General features: G+C 39.5%; 1 protein-coding gene across 2 annotated transcripts in view; it reads right to left on the reverse strand.

Annotated features, from left to right (window-relative positions):
* The window catches only part of SOX5 (SRY-box transcription factor 5), a 641540-nt gene that overhangs the window by 553896 nt on the left and 62705 nt on the right, over positions 1-24939 (reverse strand). Inside the window, exon 1 of one of the 2 annotated variants that reach the window (XM_032688183.1) lies at positions 21407-21426. The exons of the other annotated variant lie outside the window; for it this stretch is intronic. The gene's annotated coding sequence lies outside the window, so the exon portion shown is untranslated. Of the gene's footprint in view, positions 1-21406; positions 21427-24939 lie in introns of those variants that run through there. 2 annotated transcript variants of the gene reach the window in all.

Consider the following 24939-nt stretch of genomic DNA (forward strand, 5'->3'; position numbering starts at 1 on the left):
TCACTGCAGCTAGTTCAACCATGCCCCAAAGGCTTAGGGGTCACCAGGTGCTGTTTAACATGGACCTAGGAAGAAATTGCACAGGTCTTTTATTCTGGATATCTTATTTCTATTATGGTGGTTTTTCTTTCACTGTATGCTGTTATGATTCAGATCTAAACTCAGATTACAACTCCTATTTTTTTCAGGCACACCCATCCAAACAGACAGACTTCTTGATTATTGAGTCAAACAACCTGGGGTCCACAAGGTCAATAGCTCAGTTTGTTCCAGAGCTGTTAATCAAGCAAGAATTAATACACTGAGCATGGGAGAAACTGTCAGTAAAGAGTCAATAAAAGGATTTCATCTCTTTGTGAATCCCTAAGAGCTTAACAGCTTTCTCTTGGATGGATGGCAGGTACCACGAAACATGCAAGTGTGACCCCACATCGCTGTTAATGTGTAGTTAGTTGGTTTTATGTTGAAGGACATTGTGGAAGTTCACAGCTTTCACCAAGCTTTCTCCTTAACAGATGATACCAGCAGCTTCAGGGGAGCGATGGTGGCGTGAGGTGTGGACTGGCAGTAACTCGTATCATATAAACTACCTCCTCTTTCACAGGCAGCACCTCAAAACTGCTGCCACAAGTAATATAAAATACTTCACAGTGTTGCAAAATCCAGAGCATAATCAAAGCACATTTTGTAAAATTACTCAACATCATTAATAAACTTGTTATTAATTCATGAAAAAATCACCTTAAAAGCTCTGCCTAATTTATTGGTTTTTAACCAATAAATGTGTTCTCACTATGCTGTTATTCACCCCATTATATAAGTTGGTAAATAATGAGATAATATCCTTTCCTTTAACTACCCATAGGATTGGTGAATTTTATAGATACTTAGATTCCACTTGTACCAAAGACAGAAAAAGAGGAGAGATTAAGGTGCTTGCAGAAAGTCACAGAGGAAGCTGTGGCCTGTGATGGGACAAGAATTCAAGTGATAATTCTGTGCCCATTCTGGTTGCCTATAGTTCTCCACTTGTCTTGGGAGTTGCACATTAGAAAAAAAAAAACATAAAAAGAAACATCTGAAAGTGTTAAAACCAAGTGTAATAAGAAGCAGGCTTCAATACAGAGTGGGAGAGCAGTGAACCAAATAGGAAAAAAGTGAGAGTCACCATGCAATTACTCTCCAGAAAAAAAAGACCAAAGGAGCCACTACAAGAGGGCTGGAGATGGAGTAACACACTAAAATTACTGGAAATCCAACCGCTAAATCTTGCTTTGCTTTCCAGAGCACACTGCTGACAGAGGAAGTGAAATTCTGGATTAGTGCAGCGACACATCTGTGTGCTTGATACAGATGTAAAGCTGGGAATGCTGAAGCCAGTGGGAGCTCCAAGTGCTCGGCACCTCCCTGGGGACACGTGTTCCGCAACCAGAAGCGCGAGCGCAGCACGGCTGGGTATGGCCTCATGAGCTGGAACTGAACTCCCTCAGACAACAGCAGCCCTCACAGGGCAGAGATCGAGGCTTCAGAAAGCCCCTATGAGCACCTTTTCTCCCACAAACAAAGTTTCTACAAATATTATGCCTTACAAAGGAACTGGGACTCACACTGGAACAGGGGAAGTCCCGTCAGCAGCCCAATCTTAAATATTACCTCTGAAAATCAGGGATAGAGCAAATGCCACCAAGCCTCTGGTGGATCCAATAAAAGCTATCAAAGTCTCAAACAAAAAAAAAAAAATGCAAATGCTGAGCACTCCTCAATTCCTCTTCAATGCCAGTAACTGGCCAACAAGTAAACTTGAACAGCTAATGGAAATCAAGAAAACTGTAACAAGCTGCTCAATAATTCGTTGCTGAAGGAAAAGTAGGATAAAAATAATTTATGTATATTCTCTGTGATCCTGCTGTAAAAAATCTCAGGCAAAATACACAAATCATTATTTTATTTAAAGGAAAGAGGGAACAAAAAGGTAATAATCATAGCTATTTGATCTAATTATTCCTAAAGGAATCCATAAGAGACTAAAAAATGTATAAAAACCACCACTCCTGATCTGCTACCTGGGGAGAATAGAAAACATTCTAGTAGGAAACATAGGTGAAAAAATAATGAAATTAGCATCTCCAAATTGTTTAAAAAGGGATCTTCAGCCTAAAGAGAATCGACAGCATAGCTTTAAGGATAGATAAATGGCTGCCTTAAGGATCTGTCTTACCTCCTCTTTTTTTTAAGTAATACCTTAATTTGCATAGTAATAACCCAATTATTGTAAGATTAGGTGACAGAAATCTCATTATTACTGTTCCTACAAAACAGTCGATATTCCATTCAGTACCTTTTAATGTTACACACCTTAAAACATAATTATTCCAATATATGCTCATTCATCTTTAATGCAATTTCTTTAATAATAATAAAACAGACTCTTCCTGTAATTGTTAGGGGGTTTTGGTTGAATATATTAGTGTTAAAACATGATTTTCCTCCTTCAGGCTGCTATAGAAACAAGCAAAGCCAACCAACTGCTTAGGGGCATGCTCCCTCCCCTCTTCCCAAGAGGGAGTCCACCAAGAGGCCTAAAGCACATATGTTAAAATATGTTGCAACAACTCTCTCTCCATCTCCCCACTCCCTGCTTCTTCCCACGCTGAGAGCTGGTCATAAGACAAGATTGCAAACAAAATCAAATATATAGCAGCATCAGGCTTCTGAGAGTTATCTGTGCTTAGGGCTTGCTGTAACGGGGAGAGGGGGAAGGGTTGGGTTTTTAGGGCTGCAGGGGGAGAAATCAGAGAGGCAGGGGCTTACCTGCCACAGGCATTCTCAGTTTCAATTACTAAGATAATAAATGAGATTAAGTGGTCAGTTACCAGATTAACAACAGAAAGGAAACGGGGGAAGGAGATAGGGCTGTCTCCATCCGAAGAACACAGCCCCACACATGTTCTGCTTCAAGAGCATGTCATGAGCAGTTATGGGAGTGGAAACAGCAGCAGCTACCTTGCCAGTCCCATCTAACTGAGTGCATGCAAGGTAAGGCTATGGAGCCTTTTACAGGCAAATCTTCCCTACTACTCCTTCAAATCCAAGAGAGGCTGGAAACAACTGAGAATTGGTACCATCGCGTATCTGTCAGGATCCCGTACAAAATCAGTCGCTGCTCCAAGCCCAGTGTTTAATATATATGTATATATTATGGACAGTCCCCCTCCCAAAATACCCAGGGCTAGAGTAGCACTGCAGAAAAAGCTGGTGGACGCCATTCTTTGCAAAAACACACAATTTCAGCTTGCTTGATCTCTTACCCCACCATCACTAAAAGCAGTAAATAGGAGATGCAATTTCACAGGAGTTATTTACTGTTTAATTTTTGTGAAAGCCTTCTGTCAAAATGGCATGAAGGAGAAGTAATTTGGCTGAGCTCCGATTTTCGAAGTCCTTTGCAATCACCGAGACACCGCAGGTCCGATTAAAAAGGGAAAGCGTGCGTAGCTGGAAACCGTCCCTGGGTGGAAGAATTCCAGGGTTTCTGCAGGGTTGGGAACACAGCCTGCTGATCTTGGAGGTCAGGCAGCCCACCTCCCGCCCCCAGTCACTATGGGGCTAAACAAGAGTGAGAACTGCAGGGCTGCCTCTTTACGCCGCCCTGGATTTCTCAGAAGTGGAAAATACCACGTGCCAGAGCAAAGTCAGCAGGGAAACGACCATCCCTGGTGATGCCCACAGGCCTGCATCGAGGACAAGCTCCAGTGCAGAATGGCTGGACCTCCTCTCTGAAGATTTTGACCACTTGCCTAATAGTTCTGGTTTTGAAAAGCTTCCAATTATGCCATGTTCCACAGAAAGCAAATTAAAATGACTGTTTTTACTTGAAAATAAAATAATATAAAGCAGTGAATATGCTAATGATTTTCCCTTACATTCTTATCATCTTATTTCATGCCTTTAAACAGAAAACCTTGTGAATCTTACTATAAAAATTATCAACAAAGTAGAAACAGCCTTCCATCTTACACCAAAACTTAGAGGGCTGAGTTTATACCATCCTGACCCAATCTGACTGAAACTGAAAACTTTTCCTCTTCCATTAATAGCTTTTCCAATTCAGCAGTTCAAAGCTGCAATCCCTCACAGCCTATGCAAGGATTTGGGATCATTTTATAAATCTGTGTGGCAAATGAACATGAAAGAGAAACTCTCCTTATGGCTGGGAACTATCCTTTGGGGGGAAAAATGTTATTAGCTTTTTAGAGAGCATTTGCAAGGGTAATTTGCACTATAGCATCTCTTTTTATTGGCCTTGCAAGCAAGTGTTGAAACAATTTGCCTTATCATATATATTCACTTTGAATTGGGACCTCATGTGAAATGCTCCTCTTGAAACAAGAAACAATGAGTTTGAAAACCAACACTAAAAAAGGTTGTGTGTGGCAATAATTTACTTCAACAAATATATTCAAAGGAAAGGGGGAAAGCAAGAAGGAAAGGATAAATGAAAGAGGAAAGGAAAAGCTTCTGATTTAGTCCATCATAACTTAAGGCAGCTATCCCAAAGCTCCCAGTTGGGTCCAGCAATTTCACAGGTATTAAAACAGGAGGGTAAATCGCTACTCCTGGACATCATTTGTATTTCATTACTTCTTAAGTGTCCTCAACCAAAACCAGAGCCTCACCACAAGAGACTTTGCACAAACAAACAGCAAAGAAACACCTTTACCACCCCCAGACAATTCCCAACAGACAGCCCTAGGTCAAGATTTCCATCAGCTGTAAAGGCAGCAGCCCAGGATGGAGCATTTGATACGACGACTACAGAAGTCACTGGAAATCTTTTCCCTCTTTCAGCGTGCTTTGACTCATGGAAGAAGCAATGCTGCAGATTGCTCCTGAAAAAATAAAACTGAAACCTCCGAGCCATCTGACCTTGCTCTGTGGGACAGTTCTTCAGTACAGAAGACTCTGAGCAAAGAGAATTGATCTCTTTTATGCTTTGGTACAACAAAATGCAGACTGCGGATCTCCAGTTCTGAAAGTGGCATTTCATCCAGCCAGGGCAAACAACTTCCATTTAAAGAAAGGAAAAACCTACCAATAAATGACATGGCAAGGAAACAATACTACACTTGCAGGGAAGTTACATATCATTTGAAGTGCAAGACCAGGGAAAGTACTTTCTTCTGCATAAAAACAGTATCAAAAAGACCTATGGAAGTGTAACAAGAAATAATAAAATCAAAGGTCGCCAGATACATGTTTCTAGTGCTGATTCTTCCCTACAGCAAGAATTCAATTTGCAGATGACAGCCCTGCAAGGCAGTTTCCTAGTGCAGATCCTCTTCTCTTCTTCTGGAGTTCAAGGGATTCCCAAGGGGTGGTAAGAGTCTGTTGCTCACGGGCTAAAACAATTTACTTGTTCATTTGCTGCAACTTTTCTGTCTCCCATCCTAGCACTGTATTGGGTACACTAACCAAAATTTACCCATCAATACTACTTACTCTGAATTTTTCAATTAAATGGATTTTAATTGAAAAAAAAACCAAATAATGGAAACTTGCTAGTTTCTATAGCAAAATTCTCAAGCCCAGCATTACTGAGTTGGAAAAAAAAATGGAAAAAACCACCCAAAACACCACACAGGCCAACAGGACGGATGCTCACCCAAGATTCAAGTTCAAACCCCACTTCAGATGAGAACCCTGGACCATGATTCCACATGCCTTTTGGGAGCACATTAACCTTTGGACTATGAACTACTCCAAAGTGGTGTCTCTCCCTCAAGGTTAGATTTTACTTCTGGGAGGGTGAGCTTTTTGGTTTGGTTGTTTTGGGGTTTTTTAAGTGAAAATTCCTGAAAGCTTCCTTTTTCATTCTGATTCAGAAGAAGACAAGAACAGAGAGGGTTTTAAGGTTATTGAAAAGTACAATGTACTTTCAACTTTCACAAATCAACATGGTGGCATTTAAATCAGCATAACCCCCTTGACTTGACTATTTTTCAGCTTGACTCAACAGAAACAGGAGTGATGTAGGGTTATGTTTGATGAAAACTGGGAAGTGAAGCTGACCAGCAAAAGAGAGCAATTACTTTTCCAAAAATTCTTACCTACGGTAAGAAAAACACGAAACCCCAAAAAAACCCTCATATCAAGTTCTTTAAAACACTAGTCCATGCAAAGCTATAAACTCAATTCCCATGTCCTTAGCTAAATTCTCACTGGCTCCTAAGAGATGCCTGTGACATCTCTTCAAGGACATTTCACTGCATAATCACTGCATACATTAAAAAAAAAGCCAATCTCTGCTTCACTTGCTCATGACAGAATTGCCACTTGTTTACTTACAGTAGTAAAGTAAGTCTACCTGGCATCGTGTCATCAGCTTGGAAGGCAATATATTAATTCAGTACATTTAAATCCTCATCAATATTAACTTCAGAGGTAGAACTTATCTCTCAAACTGACCCATACAGGAAAATATAAAATGAACCAAAAATATCCACAGCTAAGACTATGGGAGAAGACACAGACTTAGGACAATAAATTAATAAACCCTCAAACCATTGCATGCATTTTTCATTGACGTTTTAGTCAGCACTGTGGGCCATCATAAATTGAACAAAGCAATTTCTGAGCTTTGAACACCCATTTAAGTCCAAAGCTTACTTACAATTCATGTAAAAAGTCAAACTGAAGCATCAAAGGGCACGACTACATTACTAACCAAGCCCGGGATGCAGTATTTTAACTGCATGAACTACTTCTTCCTGCTTATCATGTCCACCATCAAGAGTCAGGATCTGGCTGCTCTGCAGTACTTTGTAGTGTTCCCAAACGAAGATGCATCTGATGATACAGATACAGCCACCATACATCTGAGTCCATCTGCTTGCTGCCAACATAACATACTTGTTCAATACTGCATTAGTATTTAGATGTGACATAAACAGCCCCATATTCAGCAAGTGCCGAGTTTCACACGTTTGAGCAAATGCTTACTGAAGTCCTTTAAGTCAGCCAGGTGCTTAAAATACCAAGCTGAATCAGGGCCAAAGTCAGGACAACTGTTGACATGGTACGATAGAAAGGCTTAATATCAAATGAATAATGATGCCAACACGAAGCTCATTCAGCCGAATTTCTCTGTCATTAAGCCACACACACACACATAATTCCTGGAGACATCTGACCTAATGGAACTCTAAGGTCAAGCAGAATGATCGGTCCCATCTATTTCAATGTGAAAACAAAATTACTGGTTTGTGACTACAAAAGTTCTCTCAAGAGAAAAGCCATTTTAGACAGACTTGTCCACGCATACAATAATGACTTGAATGTTTATCTAAAGATTTGAACAAAAAGAAATTACCTATGACCCTGACAGATGTGTGACAAAAAACGTAGAATTAATAAAATCCTACATAACACTTCATTTAAATCTGCAAATGACTTGATAAAAATCTATATTCTAATGTATCTCCCTTCTCAGATGACTTGATTATGAAAAAGTAAGAAAAAATCCCTCTCCATTAAACGTCTCAAAGCAAACTGAAGAGCTGATAGCAAAACCTGAGCTGTGGCTATTCTGAATATCCCTGGTATTTGTATGATGTGTTGTCATATTAACACTCTTTAGGTGTAACTACTCATATGTGGCTGAGACATTAGAAGTCTAGGTTTGAACCACACAAAGACCAAGTTTTGATGCCATATATATCCCCGCCAGTGTGTGCCTTGCATTATGGTCTGGGGAGTTTGCCATCACACAGCGTGTCACTTTCTATAAAATAAAATCTGGGAATTATTGAAGCCATTGTCATTTCATATGACAAAAATATCAATGTTAAATGTGCCTTTAAAACATTTATCAGTCACGTGTGTCAGGAAGCAGGAGATGAGAAATATTTCATGTGAGTAAAATGCAGATAAGTTAACTTGACAAGAACATGTATTCACTTAAGAACGGGTTATGTCCCTCTTGGCATGGACATCATACTGTGCAGAGTCTCCAAGAATTTAATTAGAGCTGCAATATAGTAATTAACTACTATATATTGAAGCCTTTTGTAATTTTATTTTTTTTTCAATAGTGGGTGAAGAAAGAGAAATGATCATGCTGGAAAAAACCCCAGTGGCATGGGAAAACAGAAACTACTGTAAATCCACAGGCAATAAAACATGTATGGTGGACTTTGTCATCTCTTTGTTTCACCACTGATGCCACCTTGGACCCAGTTACTTATGACACTTTCTCCGAGTTACAAAAATAATGCAATAAAGTCTGATTTATTTTTGATAGTTCACCATAAATTATTCTTTAAAGAAAATATTTTTGCTTCACAAAATCGATGGGGTAAATTCTCCAAGACTCTACATATATATTCCACAACTTCTCAACCATAAGTATTGCTGGTTTTATGCAGAAAATAAAAATAATTCCAAACCTGGGTCCAAACACAAATATCAGGCACCTGAAAACACTTCCTTTTACAATGTACATGTTTCTTAGGCAATTGTTTGGCTTCCACAAACACCAATACAGAGTCTTGTGGAGATTCTCTACATAATCCAGACAAAGTGAGGAAGTGGGGTTGAGCCTAATCTGAGCCAAACCTGAGATCCCTTTTCTCCTAGTCTCATGCCAAAAGCAGGGTCAAGCACAAGAGAAAGGCAGAAACTGTCCCACCACACACTGCCTACTCTCTGTGCATATGCAAGTCAACACTGACTCTTGGAGATCTTTAGGTTCAGCTCTGATCCCTCAAAAGTCAGCAAATCCTGAACCTAGTCGTTTCCTTGGAACTCTTCAAAAATTCTCACTTACGAAAACACTATCCAGATTCAAAGGATAACACACTGGATCCAGAGTAAAAACATTGACATGTATTATTCCAGCTTGATCCTTATTTGGGTGTGTCATCTTAAGAACTTCTGTTCTAATTTCTCCACCCACAAAAGAGGAATAATAGTAACTTACCACTTTCATACAGTATTTTGAAATCTGTGAGTAAAAAGCACCATGCAACAGCTGAATTTCATAATTAAGTGTTATTATAATCTAAGTGGCATTTGGCAAAAATAAAGAGAATATAAAAGCATCCAGGCTCTGATTTATTGTTACTTAGTTCCTGGGGGTATTCTTTCAGACTATCTTTGTCTTCTCCGCTCAGCAGTACGAAGCACAGACTCAACATTCCAGAGGATGAATGTTAATATGTTCAGGATAAATGCACCTCTGAAGACACTTGCCACAGCGTAATGGGTTACATATCAGCTGAGCCATAACTTTCTGTGTGGATGCTCTCAGGCTGTTGCAGCTGCCTCTGAAAATCTTTTCAACTGTGATCACTCAATCACTTTGAAAAAGTAGCTCCTGCACAAGTTTTCAAAGCCAGAATCCTCATTGACTGTAGAGTCTTAATTCACAATTCGTCTACTGGGATGGATGTGCCCTTACTTGTAGTTCAAAACAACACACTTTTTGTTGGTTGGTGAAGCAGGAGCAGAGTTAAAACCAAAAAAAAACCCTATTCAGTTTCCCCGTGCTGCTTCCCATGACTCTTTTTATGTTTCCTTGAGATTGCATTTCCCAGGGTAAGAAAATTAAGTGGCCATCAGCAGGGGGAAGGACATTCACTGCCACCACACAGAGAATTTGAGGCTTGCTCAAGGGACCCTCCCCACCAGTGCTCCCCCAACCAACAGGAGCCCCACGGGAGACAGGGGAAAGCCCACAGGGACAAACTTCCTGAAGGACACTGAAGGAGACATTTTCAGCCAGTGATGACTCCTGAGCTGCCTCTGAGCCCTGCTGGGGTAAAAGCTGTTTGGCCTTGGCCCAAACTGTGCCACCATGCCTTGTGAAAGGACTCATCACAAGGTGTCACTACAGGAGCCAAACCCTGACCTTGGGACTTCCCTACCCCTCTCCCTGGTCCTCCGGAGGACTATGAGGACAACCCATCTTCAGAAATCCATATCCCAGGTAGCTCAAGTCACAACTTGAGCTCTGTCCCAGGTCTCTGCTGTAAACCTTCCCCTAACTCACTGGCACAATCCAGCCTCCCCACACCATGCCCTGCCTTCCTGCCTCCCCATAATTCAGTTGTTTTCCACCTTTAAAACAAAAATCCAAACAAAAATCCCTCCTCTAACATACAAAACATGACATACAGGACAGTAAAGTATTTCTGATTTCCTTCTCCAGGGATCAGGACCAGGGCTGTTCCCTTGACTTTAGATCAAAAGCTAATCCTCCCACCTCCTCCTTGTAGACAGGCAAGTTCTCCAGACTCTTCCTCATTACATAAGGCACATGCATAATCCTTCCCCTCCCACAGAGCATCTCAAGAAACACAATCCTCTGCCTCCCCCTCAATCACAACAAGTCTAATCCCAACACTTCTGACATTGCCCACTAAATAGCCATCAGTACACTGAGAACAAATGGAATGAAGCATAAAGTCTGTATATGGTTTAAACCACAGCCTCACAATTGATTTTTCCAGTTTTCTGCTCAGCCTTCATGTTCTGCTTCATACTTGCAATTTAAAACTATTTTTCTATATAAATTCTGTCTTTTCCTTTTATTTTTTCTCTTTACTTTTTTTGTGAGAGATGAGAGGGAGACAGGGTGGTTTTTTATTAGTGAATAGAAGATTTTGTTTTGTTTTGTTGGTGGCATTTTATGGCCGTATTTTAGAGACAAGTTCATGGTAAGTTCAGAGGAAAGGAATTTTCAAAGAAAATCTAGCACAAAGCATTGTGGGGAATGATATGGAAAGTTGACAAAATTATGGTAAACAATGAAAAAAATAATTAAGTGTGGGGAAACACTGCATCAACATTTATCACATTGTTAATTTTTCTTACAGAAAATGCTTTATTGTCTGCAGTTTCAGAAACAGATCTTAACCTAGGCTATGGAAGCAGAATGTTGCATATATAATGGGTTTGAAACATTTTTTTATATATAGAGAAAAAAAAAGAAAATGGCAAATATGTCTGTATGAGATAAGGCTTTCAGAACAAAATATAATACATGGAAATCCTTTCTTGAAGTGCTTTGTGGTCTTGAGGAGGTAGGAAACTTGAAACAGTAGTTACAGTAAACACAAGTCTAAACAAGGTGTGAAAAATTGGGGCAGAGGCAGAAACAAAAACTGAAGAAAGCGGCTAAAAGGAGTGAGAGAAGTGATGTCTTACATGGTCATGGCTAATCTATTTACAGTTACTTTAAAATCCATTTAAGAACTCAGCTGCAAATAAATAGAGAATGTCTATGCCCAGCATTTAGCAAAGGTAGTTAGAAGATGAAGAATAAGTAGACGGCTGGGCACTCAGAACTCCTTGTTCTAATTCCAGGCTGCCTGTGTCAAATTGGCTAAGCCATACCAGCTCTTAGACCAGTTCCTTTCCTGGATAATGGGGTGATAGCATTTTCCTCTCCAGCATGCTATCAAGATGAATTAACTAAATTATATTAACTAAGGCTACCTTACTGTCCTCCCGCAAATCTTCTGTCAGGGCTCCTTACTTGCCTTGATGTCTACAAAGGATATCTTGACTGCTGGGCAGCTGGTGTACTAAGATATCTGCCTATTGTAAGTATATCTACATTAGCAAACAATTTGCTGCAACAGAGGCAGAGCACTAGATGACAGCAGTTGATATCAAGGCACCTTCATCTATATTATCTGGGGCTCGGGTTTACTATTGACTAGATTCAGCCTTGTCCTCTGTACTGAATCTTGCATGTAGTTCCCTTTTGTCTCGAGGGACCGACCACTGGTTTAGACCCTTGTATTTCTATCAGTGCTCAGAGTGTCTGTGGTGTGTTTCTGCACAGGAACTTCTACTTTATTTTCCTCCAGAGGAATCTAGTTCGACACAAACCAAAACTGTTCTTCAAACCAAGCTGACATATGCTAAGCAAAAAAAGACCAGGGAGATTTTCTTCAAAACCAAAATGCTAAGACCAAAATGCTAGCAATCAATGCTAACTACCATAATTTTTCTTTATGCATTCCCTCTATCTCCTTATCCATATCCTGGTGGTTTTCTTCTTTCGGTCTTCAAGTTATATTAAAGTTGTACACTACCACCACAGGGTTTTGGTGGTGAAGCCACTCTATGAAGACTGCTCCTGACTGCAGTTTACATGGACTCACAAGTAGCTGAAAGGAACAAGTTAAAGTGCAAATAATGGAGGTGCAAAGGAAGAAAGAAACATCTGGTGCTAGGTGTTATAAACCAGTTTCCCCACTGCTGTGTGAAGTGGTTTAAGACAGTAAACTTTTGGGATATTCACAGTCAGATCTTACTCTACGATACTGTTCCAATATCAAGACCTTTTTTCACACAGTGGCGCTGCGTTGAAGAATTATTTGGCTCATCATCTGCACTAAAAAATTATTTTTCTCAACAGTAATGCATTTAATTATTAGTGTTCATAATTTTTTTTCTGGGTATGTTTTATTTTACAACTTATTATCCACCTGAAAGGAGATTTTACCTACAAATACAAACCCTGTTGCAGGGTTTTTCCCATCTGTTGAAGGAACAGAAAATGTGCATAACTGTTAAATGTACTCTTAGTTATGTTCTTTTCTGTATATGAAACAATTACTTGGAGAGTGGCTGTATAAAAGACATTTGACAAGGAGAGTGCTGAGAGCATTTAGTAAGTACAGAAAAAGGACAACTTCTTGATACAGGCCAAACAATATTTTAAGTAGGAAGATTTCCATTTTGTTGTTACTGTGCTTTTAATTGCAAGAGGTGTCAACTTCTGTTCTTGTGGAGAAATCAGTCAGGAATCAACAATAATGAGGAGTACATTCAAAAAGGTTACTTCAAGCACCAGGAAGCTAATCTTCTTTGGTTATTCATAACTACTAAAGAGATAAAAGCTTATTCACAGAATAATTCAGAGCACCTAAGCTAAACACTGCCTCTGAACCACCCTCTACCCACATCCTTCCCCACTGAGAGATGAACAGATGAAAGCCAGCCTTAAGTTAGTCTTTTAGAATAACCCCTGTTTGTGAACAGCATTTCCATATACTTCATCTCTTTAATCAGAGGGTTTAAAATACATTGTTTTATTTTGAACTGCAAGTGCTTCAATTTTGCCACTCAAATCGCACTGAAATATTCCCAAATTTTAACATTTCATTTGGACCTGCCATTAGAAATGCCTCAATAACTCAATAAAGTAGAAGTATTTCAGCTTTGAGAGGTATTAATTTGGATCCATTCTCAGAATAATGTGATTTATTTTACCTATATTCCTGTGGACTCCTGCAACTGATATTGCATTAAGGTCTCCATATATACCCTTTCAACTTAAGGTAAATTAGAATTGACCTGAAGTGACTACAACTAGATTTCCATGATACTTTGTTGTTATTACCTTGTAGTTAGTCCCTGTAGATTGGAAATCACATAATAAGTTTATGTTTAAATAATGTTCTAATACCCTAAAAATGTTCAAATGCCCTAAACAAATACTGTACTAATACCTTATACCTTAAATATATGGTCTTAAGCTCTGCCAGGGGAGGTTTAGGTTGGATATTAGGAAGAAATTCTTTAAAGAGAGAGTAATCAGACATTGGAATGGGCTGCCCAGGAAAGTGGTGGATTCTCCATCCCTGGAGGTTTTTAAGATGAGACTGGATGTGGCATCAGTGCCATGGTCTGGTAACCACGGTGGGGTTGGATCAAGGGTTGGACCTGAGGATCTCGGAGGTCTTTTCCAACCCGGTTGATTCTATGATTCTATAATTCTATGAAATGTAGAAATAAAGAACAGTAAAATCTTGGAGATACTCATGGTGGGAGCACTGTGCAAAAATTCAAGATACAGATGGATACTACAGAGCAGAAACAGGACATGGAGCATCACAGGGAGCATTCAGCCACGACTGCACAGCATCGAGTACAAGTTGATGATGCCATGTACCAAAACACATCTACTGGCTACAGTGGCCAGCAGGAACACCAAGAATTCATGCAGTGCTTCCCTCTCCCTTGAATCAGACCAAATCTATCTGCTCCATCCTAATTGATGAAGAGAAGCTTCTGGTCCAGACTGTCTCTGCGTGTCTATTTTATGTTACTTAACAGAGGTCACCCCCCCAACCCTGCTGCAGAGTCTTTGCAGGCACCATGGTGCTAAGCCTGAGTCTGCCTTCAGTCATACCAGGGCAAAAGATGAGTTCTCTATGTTAACAGGGATCACTCAGCACACATAGTGAAAGGAATCAACAATACTGCGCCTTTAAGTCTTGGAAATACTATTTTTTAGTTTGTTTCAGTTTCTAGATCAAGTTATTTTTGTAAATAAGAATAAATTACCATATTTAAAGTAGGTATTAAATTAGCCACTATTACTCTCCTAGGGACCTAAGAAGCCTTAAAAAGCAGAGGAATTTTTAAAAGTCTTTTACTTTCATGTTTCTAATCATTATTGTCTTTCTGCTTCTAAAATCAAACCAGTTTTGCTCATCGCTTCTTGGGTTCTCAGAACAAAATATTTGCAGAGACCAAAATCCTTGTGTGACCCAGAAACATCAGTACTTTCCAAAAATACAATGACATGCTAACCTATTAATGCAAACATGATGCTTTACATACTTTTCACTAAATCACACCAAAATGCTCCATTGTGGCAACCTCATTGAACATGCTGCCAAACTTCCTTTATTAGAGACATTTGCAAGAACAAAATTTTTGAGTAATAAAGTATTAACTAATCATCTCACTGTCTTTTTTTCTTTTTTTTTTTTTTTTTAAATCAGTTGTTGGTTCTTCAGGGCATGTTTTTTTAACCCATATTTACCTTAAGTAATAGAGGGTCCAGTTGACTTCCAAATCCTCTGACTCTCAGTATGAAAGCATAAGGATTGAAAAATCTGGCCTTCAGTGTCCAGCTCTGTACTTCTCCCACAATGTATCAAACTTTCCCTCCTTTGACTTAATGTCAGAGCAGAGCTTTTAATGCATGGCCTTGGCTTGATTTATGGGTACATTTAAGGAATGTGAGGTCACTCAAGCTAGCAAACCAGCTGGCCTCCATGCAACAGAGCAAAACAAAAACTTCAGGCAAAAAAAAAATCTCACTGGGCTTGCCTAAAACAATGTATAAAATAGTATTCTAATTTTCTTTTAAAAAACATAAATAAAACAATATTGTTATGCTTTAAAATGCAGATCTATTTTAAGTAGTAGCCACAGATTCACCTGAGAAAATGTGGTTTTTTCCCAGTTTTGTCCTTACAGAGCAGTATCCACAGTCATGGCTACTTTATTACCAGTCTGAAAACGAATATCTAAGGGAAAGAGACTCCCTTTAAATTAAAAATTAATAAAACTTTGTCAATTATGTGACATAACACACCATTTGGAATGGAGGACAAAAAGTCTTTCCATAAATCTTATACAATACACCACGTTGTTAATGCTGCTGTCTGCAAGGCTTTAGTTAGGTGAATATTGTATGGAGACTGAAGAGACGTGTAGAGTACAAACTCCAATACATCATTTTACCAGCAGTTCGTGAAAAATCAAGGTTAATCTATAAAGACCATAGGGCAGACTAGAGGAAGTCAGTATTTATGGGCTCCTTCTGCACTCAGTGAAGAAAAAGAGACACAGTATGAAGGCAATATGAGTTTTGTACCTTCTTCAATTTACGGATACTTGAAGTTTTCCAGTGAAGTGCAGCAATCTGACACTAAATTTGCCTTGGCTTTTACAAAACCCTCCTAAGACAAGTCTTCCAGTTTCCTGATAAATCAGCCATATGTGGTCAGCCACTGTAGAACTATACATTGCCATTCAGAGGGACAGCAGAAGAGGTCTGGCCAACCCTGTTTCTCCAGGGACAAAGCACTGCAAAGATACACACGTATTTACACAGACCTAGTGTTGTCAAATATTGTGATTTTATCATGAGATTCATAGCAGGCATTTTTCTTACAGATTATTGGAGAATATCAGCTCCAATGTAACAAAGTAATGGAGCTACAGGCTCTGATGCTTAAAAAAACCCACCCTTGAAAGTGTGAACCCTGACAACTCAAATGCAAGAAAAACATAGAAGGGGATTGGGTTTTTTTTTAAACTTACGATTCCTAAGTGATTTTGTGGCCTGCTTCAACTGGTAATATTCACACAGATGGGTTAAATGTCATTTTGCACTCTGAATTAACTTCCCTAAAATCTGTTCTCAAAGCCTTGTCACTCACCTGAGTAATCCTCCTGGTTTTAAATGGGCCTCCATAAGTGACCAGACTAGTTTACTTCTGCACGCTGCTGAGCGTTACGTAGGAGGTGCTGATACTCCCACATCCCTTTAAAAAGAAGATTAGGCACTAAGATAAGTGAAAACTTCTGTTCAAATTGGCTCAAATCCTTCTCCTATTTAAATTGGTGGCAGAACTCCCACTTACTTCAAAGGTCCAGGACAGGCACGCTGTATTAATTAGGACAGTGCAAAAACTCTCATTACAAAATCGAAGCATGTGACACTCACCTGATTTAAAACAAAACAACAAAAAAACCCACCCAGGCTTGGATTTGCATCTCTGTGAACACTGGGCACTAAAGACTTCAGTGCAGAAGTCCTGGGGATTTCGGATTTTGGACCAAAAATATGTAAGAATGAGATATATTTATTCATTACTCATTTGTTATAAGATTGAAAGTAGGGCCCTTTCACAGGAGGCCTAAATTTGTTGGAATTCATGTGAATGAGAATAAAACTGTAGGTAATACTTGCCACAGCTCTACTTACAATGAAGAGGGCTGGGTCTTTTTAATTTTAAAGAAACTTTAGCCTTTGCACTACTCTCTGCAATTCCGTGATGCAAGCTGTAATTCTAGTGTTGCCACATCTGGGCCCTCTCATAGAAAATCCCCAACATGGGGCAAGTATACTTCATTTAAATTACCCTCCCAGTTCGTCCCTGCTCCCTCCTAGGAGATGGTAACACCAAGCTGGTCCATAGGAAAATATCCTCTCTGCTACATTAATTAAACCCAAGAACTGCACTTGGCAGGGCAGCAGCAGTACCTGCTCAGTCCTGGCAGTGCAGGGGGCTGAGGCTGAACTTCTGCTCCCCAGACCAAGCAGAGACACATTTGCTCCACATCAAATTCAGCCTTTTTTTTGAAGCGATGGGGGAGCAAGCAGGCTAATAATGTCAGGCTGAATATTTTTAATATTTATAATGAATAAAATTATATGCTTGGAATGCAACCTTCAGCATAACAGCATTAAAAACTAAATTTTTATTTGGATTATATTCATGGTAATAATAAGTAATGTAGGGGTTTTTTTGTGACATAGGTTAAAGAGTCTGTAACCTCTAATTTGACAGGAACTCTATTATCACTCTCTGGAAAATTAGACAAGATAGAATATTAAGACATCCAAAAACTGACACAAATAGAAAACTAGGTCTCTCACTTGCTCCTCTTTCTTTAAACAAGGAAGATGATTATATGCTGTTTGACATTCCATTTTCAGGGCAACTAAAGAGATGCCGGGAGTCACACTTCATTTATTCTTCCAAATGCCACCACTGAAAAAAAAAAAATGTGTTGGTATTTGAAGGCACCATACTCCCACAAACAGCGGCCAGAATTAACCTTGTCTTCTTGATGGATTCATTTGTGAAGTCCCTCAGTTTAGTTTCTCAAGACAAAATTAAAAATACCCTCATGGCTGAGTGTGAGCACTTAAAGCACACACACGACATGGTGGGCCAAAACTCCCCAGGGTGTAGCCTCGCTGAACTCATTGTATTAGACAAGTCAAGGGGAAATATGTTCTTGTAGAGATTTCCAGCCTCAAGATATTTGGATTTGCTTAAGGTTAGCGTCTGAACTTTTACATAACTATTCTGACTGAACCTCACAAAATTTTGAGGTTCACGACCAACTCTGAAACTAAGAGTGAAAGAAATTACTTTAACGACTCTTTCATGTTTCCCAGGAAGATATTTTGCTTTTCAGTGTGAATAAAAAAGCGTTGTTTTAGATCTTGTCATACCAGTGAACAAAGGCATAATGTTGCACACATTTCCTTAAACAAACAAACAAACAAACAATCAAACAAACAACCCCTCCATGTTTTCTGTTGGAATTTTATCAATGCAAAATAAGAAAAAAGAAAATTTAATTTTTCAAAATCTACTCAAAGCTGACACAAAAAATTAGAATCATTAGTGAGTTTTTAGTCTGTTCTTACTCAGGCAAAAGTCCCATTGAAATGAAGCCAACATTACTTCAAAATCTGAATACTGTTTCATTCAGCTTTTCAGCACCAAGATGAAGCTTTAGTTACAACCATCTGTCATGGGTATAATCTCATAGCACTGATACCCATTTCTCTTAAATATAACCTTTCTTCATAAACTCTCTATCTACCTCTGGTGTATACACAAATCTCAAGAAATACAACCAGAAAATCAGTATTTTCATTATTATTGAACAATAATAGTACCTTGCACATTAATAAAAATTCATCCCAGATAGCTTAGCTAAGCTGAAACACACTCTGCAGTACAGAATCTTGAAGACCAAGATTAAGACTTGTTTTGGCACATCTCAAAAGAACGTATGAACCAGAGGGATGGTGGAAAAGAAGACAACATTGTATTTTAGGATCTTAGCACAGTGTGAGGTTTCTCAAATGACAGTCTCCTCCACTACCATTAAAAATCCACTATACATGCACTATTGACTATTAATAGGATGAAGTTTACAATTTGCTTTCAACGGGAAAATTATAGAGGACATGGAAAAATATTGTTACAATTGTGTCCAATAATATAACATAATCATCCCCAAGAGCTTGCATTCCTCAATATCCAAATATATCACACTAGTCTTGCTAATGTGTGACAAAAGGCTGAAGACTCTGGACAAAATAGAGAAACAGGGGTTGATGACGACTGAAATGAGGAAACAGCACAGTCTACTGGTTAAGGCATCAAACTGGGTATCAGGCCACACGGGGCTGCATTTCTGTCTGGGCTGCTGAGATGCTTCTTTCTCTCAGGCCAAGTGCAGGGTCAGTCAGGCCAAGATCAAGACTATAGAAATGCCTGTGCAGTTCAAGGTGTGGGCAGAGACATTTTCTTGCATTCTGACCCTGTCTGACTGGAATCCACCCTGGCCCACACGGCCCCATTAGCATGATGCTCCATCCACCTGCAGTGCTGGAATACATTAACTTAGTTCGTTGACTTCCAAACTAGTCTGCTCATGCCCTTCCCTCTAGATATGGCCCTTACTGAAAAATAACAGGTCAAGGTCAAAAAAGAAATTCCAAGTAGTGTTATATTAAGTGCTGTATTGATTGGTTGTTTTTATTTTCACACGTAAAACCTTAAATAATGTATTAGCTTTCAACGTACCAAAATCTAAAAGTGATCACCAACTGCCCGGAACAGAAAGCAGGAAAGAGTTGTTCAGAGGAAAGAAGAATCCTGACTTTCGACATGTTCTAAGATTTTTGACTCAAGATAGATTTTTCACATCAGTCATGATTTTTTTCACATCAGTCATGATTTTTGAAGACCTGGAATGACTGTACTGTTAATGAAACCTTTTTTGGTCTCAAGGGCCTGGTTTTCATCTTCAGTGACAAAACAACACTAAATATCAGATCTCTTCTGGTTGGTTTGGGTCTTTTGCAGAGAACGTCATTTAAAAACAGTCCAGATACTTCCAACTCCTGAAGTCAAGCGGTAGCAAAAACCTAATCACACATACTGTGCTTCAAAGTCCATATATACACTTCCTGAGGATTCTGGGAACTGTAGTCTCCTGGCCTACTTTTCTCTTAAAATGTAATAAATTTAAAACAAACCATCCAGCCAAGTCTGTTGGTAAAAATGAGGCAAATATTGCCCCCTGAAATTATCTCCACCACTGAAGGGAAGAAAACCAAGTGAGCCTATTCCTCTAGTGTAAACAGATTATTCCCTTGCTTGAAGTGATGAAGCTGTCTCTCCCTATTGCACAAATATATAAAACAATATATCTTATCTATTTGCCAGGATACTGGGTAATGTCTCCAGGGCTGGCTATCAGCTGGTTTAATTGTAAGACAGTTTTATGTTAGGCATAGGGAGAGGGGAATTTGGTAAGCACTGTGAGGAGGGCGGGAGAAGAAAATAGGTCAGATAGCTTACAAACATGCCAGAAACAGAGACTAATAGTTCTACTTTTTATTCTATAATAAAATTAATGTTGCCCCAGCAGCATGCAATGTGGTACATCCATCTAATTTATTAAACAAACAAGAAGACAAAGGATTAGGTGAAGATAGTACTCCTGTGTATTTGTGAACTAGTTTCCCGTAATTAACAAAATTGATGATAATTTTGTTTTTACTTTCTCTTCGTTTTCACACATAAACATGCAATACGATACATCAACTAGAATAAAATCTGCTAAACTGATTATGAAACTACAAATCTATGATTTATTTAAATGTTTAGTCACAGCATTTTCCCTTTTGCTGGTTCCTTCATATACTAAAGAGAAAGGGAAAAACAGGAGGAGATATGCACAATTTCACCCACCAGAATTTTACATTAAACCCCACGATGTGCACACAAGCCCAGGCTGCATGTTCACACACAGCAAAGCAAACAGTGCAGAAAACATGAAAGGGGAGAAAACACTGGACAATTCTGAACAAAAGCAATCTCAAGTACAAAGACTTGAGATCTTTTTAAGATCTTTGCAAGCAGAAAGGAAAATAAGGGCTTCAAAATGGGGGCAAAGTGAAGAGGGTTCTTTATAAACACTGACTCGAAGCCTTCAGACATTAAACGACTCATATTACAGACTAATGCTATAAACTCCCCCAAATCTCATCTCTCTAAAAATGTTGGAATTAATTTTTTCTCTTGTCACTGGGAATTACATTTACTTGGTCAATCAAATCTGTCCGATTCTCCTCAAGAATTTGCAGCCTTTAGTACAGTTTGTGAAAGCAGCTCCTCAGAACAGGGCCTTTGAGAAGATAGAGGTAAACAACCCTACTGCAGCAGGGAGAGTCCTGCAGAGAGGAAACCCAACAAAAGATGCATTATGCTATTAACAATAAGAAAACAGCTCTATGATTTCCTCTTATTTTTATTATTTATATTGGCTTGGTGCCCAAAAACCCCAGAAGTCCTCCTGCATCTCAAAGCCTGAATGGAACTTACAGACAGAATTAAGAGACTTACAGGTAAAACATTTTTTTTCTCTGAAAATACTGGTTTTGGCATTTGAAAAATTTTCTTTTCCCTGCTTTGCCTCACAAGCACGGTGGACAAGTGTGTTCAGTTTAAGATTCCCAAATTTATCATATCTGCTGCAATGACAGCATACTCACATGATGATGGTAGCCAAGATATCAGTGCTGATTCATATCTGCATGAAACTCATTCTTCAGTTCATAAAATTCTTCTTATCTTTTTGCTAAGTTTGAGGTCTGCTGGAATCTAAAAGCTCAAAGTGAAAAACTAACAGCATGTGTCTATTCTGGGGCTGAGCTGGAAGAAAAAACTGAGTTCCACAGCTTTCCCCCAAAACAGTAACACATTCAGGTTTATTTATAACTCTCACCTATTTTGGAAGTTTTTGTGAACCTGGCCTGACATTCAGTTTGGTAATTCAGCTTAAAACTAGGGGAAAACTCCTCTCCTTTTATGCCTCCATACAAATGCTATGAGAAGGCTAATACACAACAAAGAAATTAATAGCATACCGTGACACAACACATGAATGTCACAAATTAATTACTAAATTCTAAAAAGGAAAGGTAAATAGACAAAAATCGACTCTGAGCAACTGTTTGCGATAAACAGCAAACAGAAAAAGGAAAAGAGAAAGACAGTGTCTATGTGTTGGAGATTATAAAAGGTTCTGAAAACTGCAGTATGACTTTGGCACAGGTGACACGGAGCTGTGAACACTTTCAAGGAGGTCCCATCAGACCTTGGAGCTAACGATCCTCTTTCAAATCTGTCTACTTCTTCCTTTTAATCTTCCTTTTCTGTTGTTTTTGCTTGAGAGAAAACAACAAGGCAGGATGCTGTGGGAGAGACGCCAATACTCAGCTCCTGCTGAGAAGAGGGAAAAAAAAAAAAAGATGTGTTGGAGCTGGAGCTGCTGAATCCTGCTCACTTTGTGCAAAGGAATTAAACAGTGTCTCCCTTCACTGACTAAATAGGGCAAATTTGGTTTACCTGGGTGAGATAATGTCTTTCACTGATGGTGTAAAGTAAAATGACGGTGCATTTGAGGTAGAAAAGGATGTATCAATTCAACTCCACTGCTGCCATAAGCAGCATCCAAGGGAGATGGGAATTGCTCTGTTCTAGGTGGCAAGTCCCTCCACACCTGCCTTGGCAAGGAGATGCAGCAGCTCGTCCATGGCAGGACATCTTGATTGCTTAGATCACGGGTCAAAAACTTTTGGTGACAGAAGGAGAAATTGAGTTTGCACAGCCTCCCCCCCCCGAAAAAAAAAAATCATTTTGTCTCATTTTTGAGCACAAAGATTTAGGATACTGTATAAAACAGACTTTTCAGAATTCAGCTTCTAACATCCTACACCTGCTTCAGTATTTTTATAAAGTTTTTAAAACTAAGAGGATGACACAGGACACAGGAGACAGCTATTTGCTATTCTCCTGCCTCAGTCATAGAGTGTGGCTGAAAGTTCAGAATGCTGGTATTTCTACCACATGGCAGAACTGCCATGAAGAACAAGCTCCAAATTCAGTATATAGTCTTAAACGCTATTTTTCTAAAAACAACTACCTCACAAATTACAACAAAAATTAGCAATACCAGCGTCAGTCACATACAAACCTCTAAATGCCTCAAATTGCTTTTGCATAGGAAACCAAACACCATGATCTACATTAAAAAACCTAAAACCTAGAGTGCACAGAGAAGTCAAGTATTTTCTCTTAATCCACTTTATCCACGGTCCCACACTTTCTTCATCTCCAAACACTGACTCAGAGTTTAAGTAATTTTGAGTTTGGCAGTTTTTGAAACATTACTGCAGAAGAACCCACCTTCTGTGGAAGTCCACAGCATCTGTATTTATACTCGGAGAATAATAACATTATTCTGTTCAAGAGGAGAACTTGCTCTAAAATGGTGTCCTTTCCACAGAATGGAAAGCAGAAAAAGTGATCATAATGCATTGTCAGAAACATACACACACACACACAACTGAGAGCCAACATTTTCTTTCACAAACTCAGAACGAGACAACAGAGTACTTCCAAAGCCGTGAGCAGGATCCTGATTTTTGGGGCACCTCTACAGGCCAGTGTCCAGGCTCAAGCAATGCCAAACTCCACCTCCCCCACCATGGGCATGGTGACAATTTGCATGGAAAAGCAGAAGTATTCAGCAGCTGCTCGATTTCACATCCAAGTTTTCCCCTTCACCCCCAGTCCCAAGGCAAGGCCACAGCAGAAAAGCAAGCAAGTCAGACAGCAGCATCCCACAGACCACCAGCTGGACTGCTCTGACTTATTCCAGCTTTAAGTGGTTTTTTCATCTTATTATTTGATGTAGGAAGCTGCTTCCTTCTCTCTTTCCTTTCCTTCTTTCTCCACTCAGTTATTCATTTAACTTTTTGGAGGCAAACAGAAAAGGGAGCCAGCATAGCCAGTGCTCACAGGATGGCACTGTGCAGGCTGTGTCCCCTCTCCCACAGTCATTCCCACCAGCAGCGTAAAACTCGGATAACAGAGCTGCAGCTCAGAGCCAAGGGCCTTGCTCCTCCACCTGGATTGCCAACGAAGCTCTGAGCCTCAAGGTTGCCCAGTCAAGTCCTACCCCTCCTTTGTGACACACAGGGACACGTGAAAAAGTATTTTTTCTCTGAAGATCTTTCCCCAGTTCAAGCCCTCCCCACCCGCGAACCGCACTGTGGGAGTAAAGATGTTCATCCCCAGGCATTTCATCCTTCCATGCCCGGCCCTGACCACCCACAAGAGGAAGATGTCTCTGAGAGAGGGTGGCCCTGATATCAGGTGCTGTGTGTCACAGAGAAGGGAGCAGAAATCAGAAGAAGAAATCAAATACATTCCCTCTTTCTCACATGTGTGTGAGTTATTTCTCCACGCCAGCCGATATACAGGCTCCAGAACTCCAGTTTTCTTCACACTAGTTCAGTCCTCCTTTCCATAAAAAAAGAGGCTTAATTTGAAGTTCAGTTCAGTCAGGAAAGAAAAACAGTCCTTCAGCTGCAAAGATTTTCGAGCCATATGCAGTACTTCAGGGTTTCAGTTTTTCCTTGCATCGTTTACTCTGTGCCTGGACAAACATTTTCTCTCCCTTGACTTTTTCAAGCCTCTTCCTCACCAACCCACCAGCTCATACTCACATGCCTGCTTTAATGAGCCTTTCTTACACCCTTCCCTTCAGACCAAGCTGTTTTAATATTTATTAATTTTTTTTCATTTCCATCCAACTAAACAAACTTCTAAATCCGACGACAATTATTTTCAGCACTACTAAGATCAAAACAAAGTTTCTCAGTGTTTTCAAAATGAGCATCTGATCTATCTAACACAAGAAAAAACCCCAAACCCAACATGAAATGGTAAGACTCTTACCTTAAGTTTTGACCAAACTATGCAGGAAAAATCTTAACTTCGGTTATCATGCAATATGCAAATTTCAAGATGGTATTTTAGCTGATGTTGAAGCATGTGGCAGAAAACCTGGCTTACAGGAAAAAGCCAGCTTGCCAGTAAGGCCTGTGTGCCTGCTAATACAGACAAAAGAGGTATCTGAGGTTCTGCAAAACCTAAATGAACAGACCTAATTTATCTAAGTCCTTGACAGCCCACACAGTACAAAGCGGAGGTCTTAGGGCAGCAAGAGGGGGAAGGA

The sequence above is a fragment of the Chiroxiphia lanceolata genome, chromosome 5 (genome assembly GCF_009829145.1).
Source record: "Chiroxiphia lanceolata isolate bChiLan1 chromosome 5, bChiLan1.pri, whole genome shotgun sequence".
NCBI lineage: Eukaryota > Metazoa > Chordata > Aves > Passeriformes > Pipridae > Chiroxiphia > Chiroxiphia lanceolata.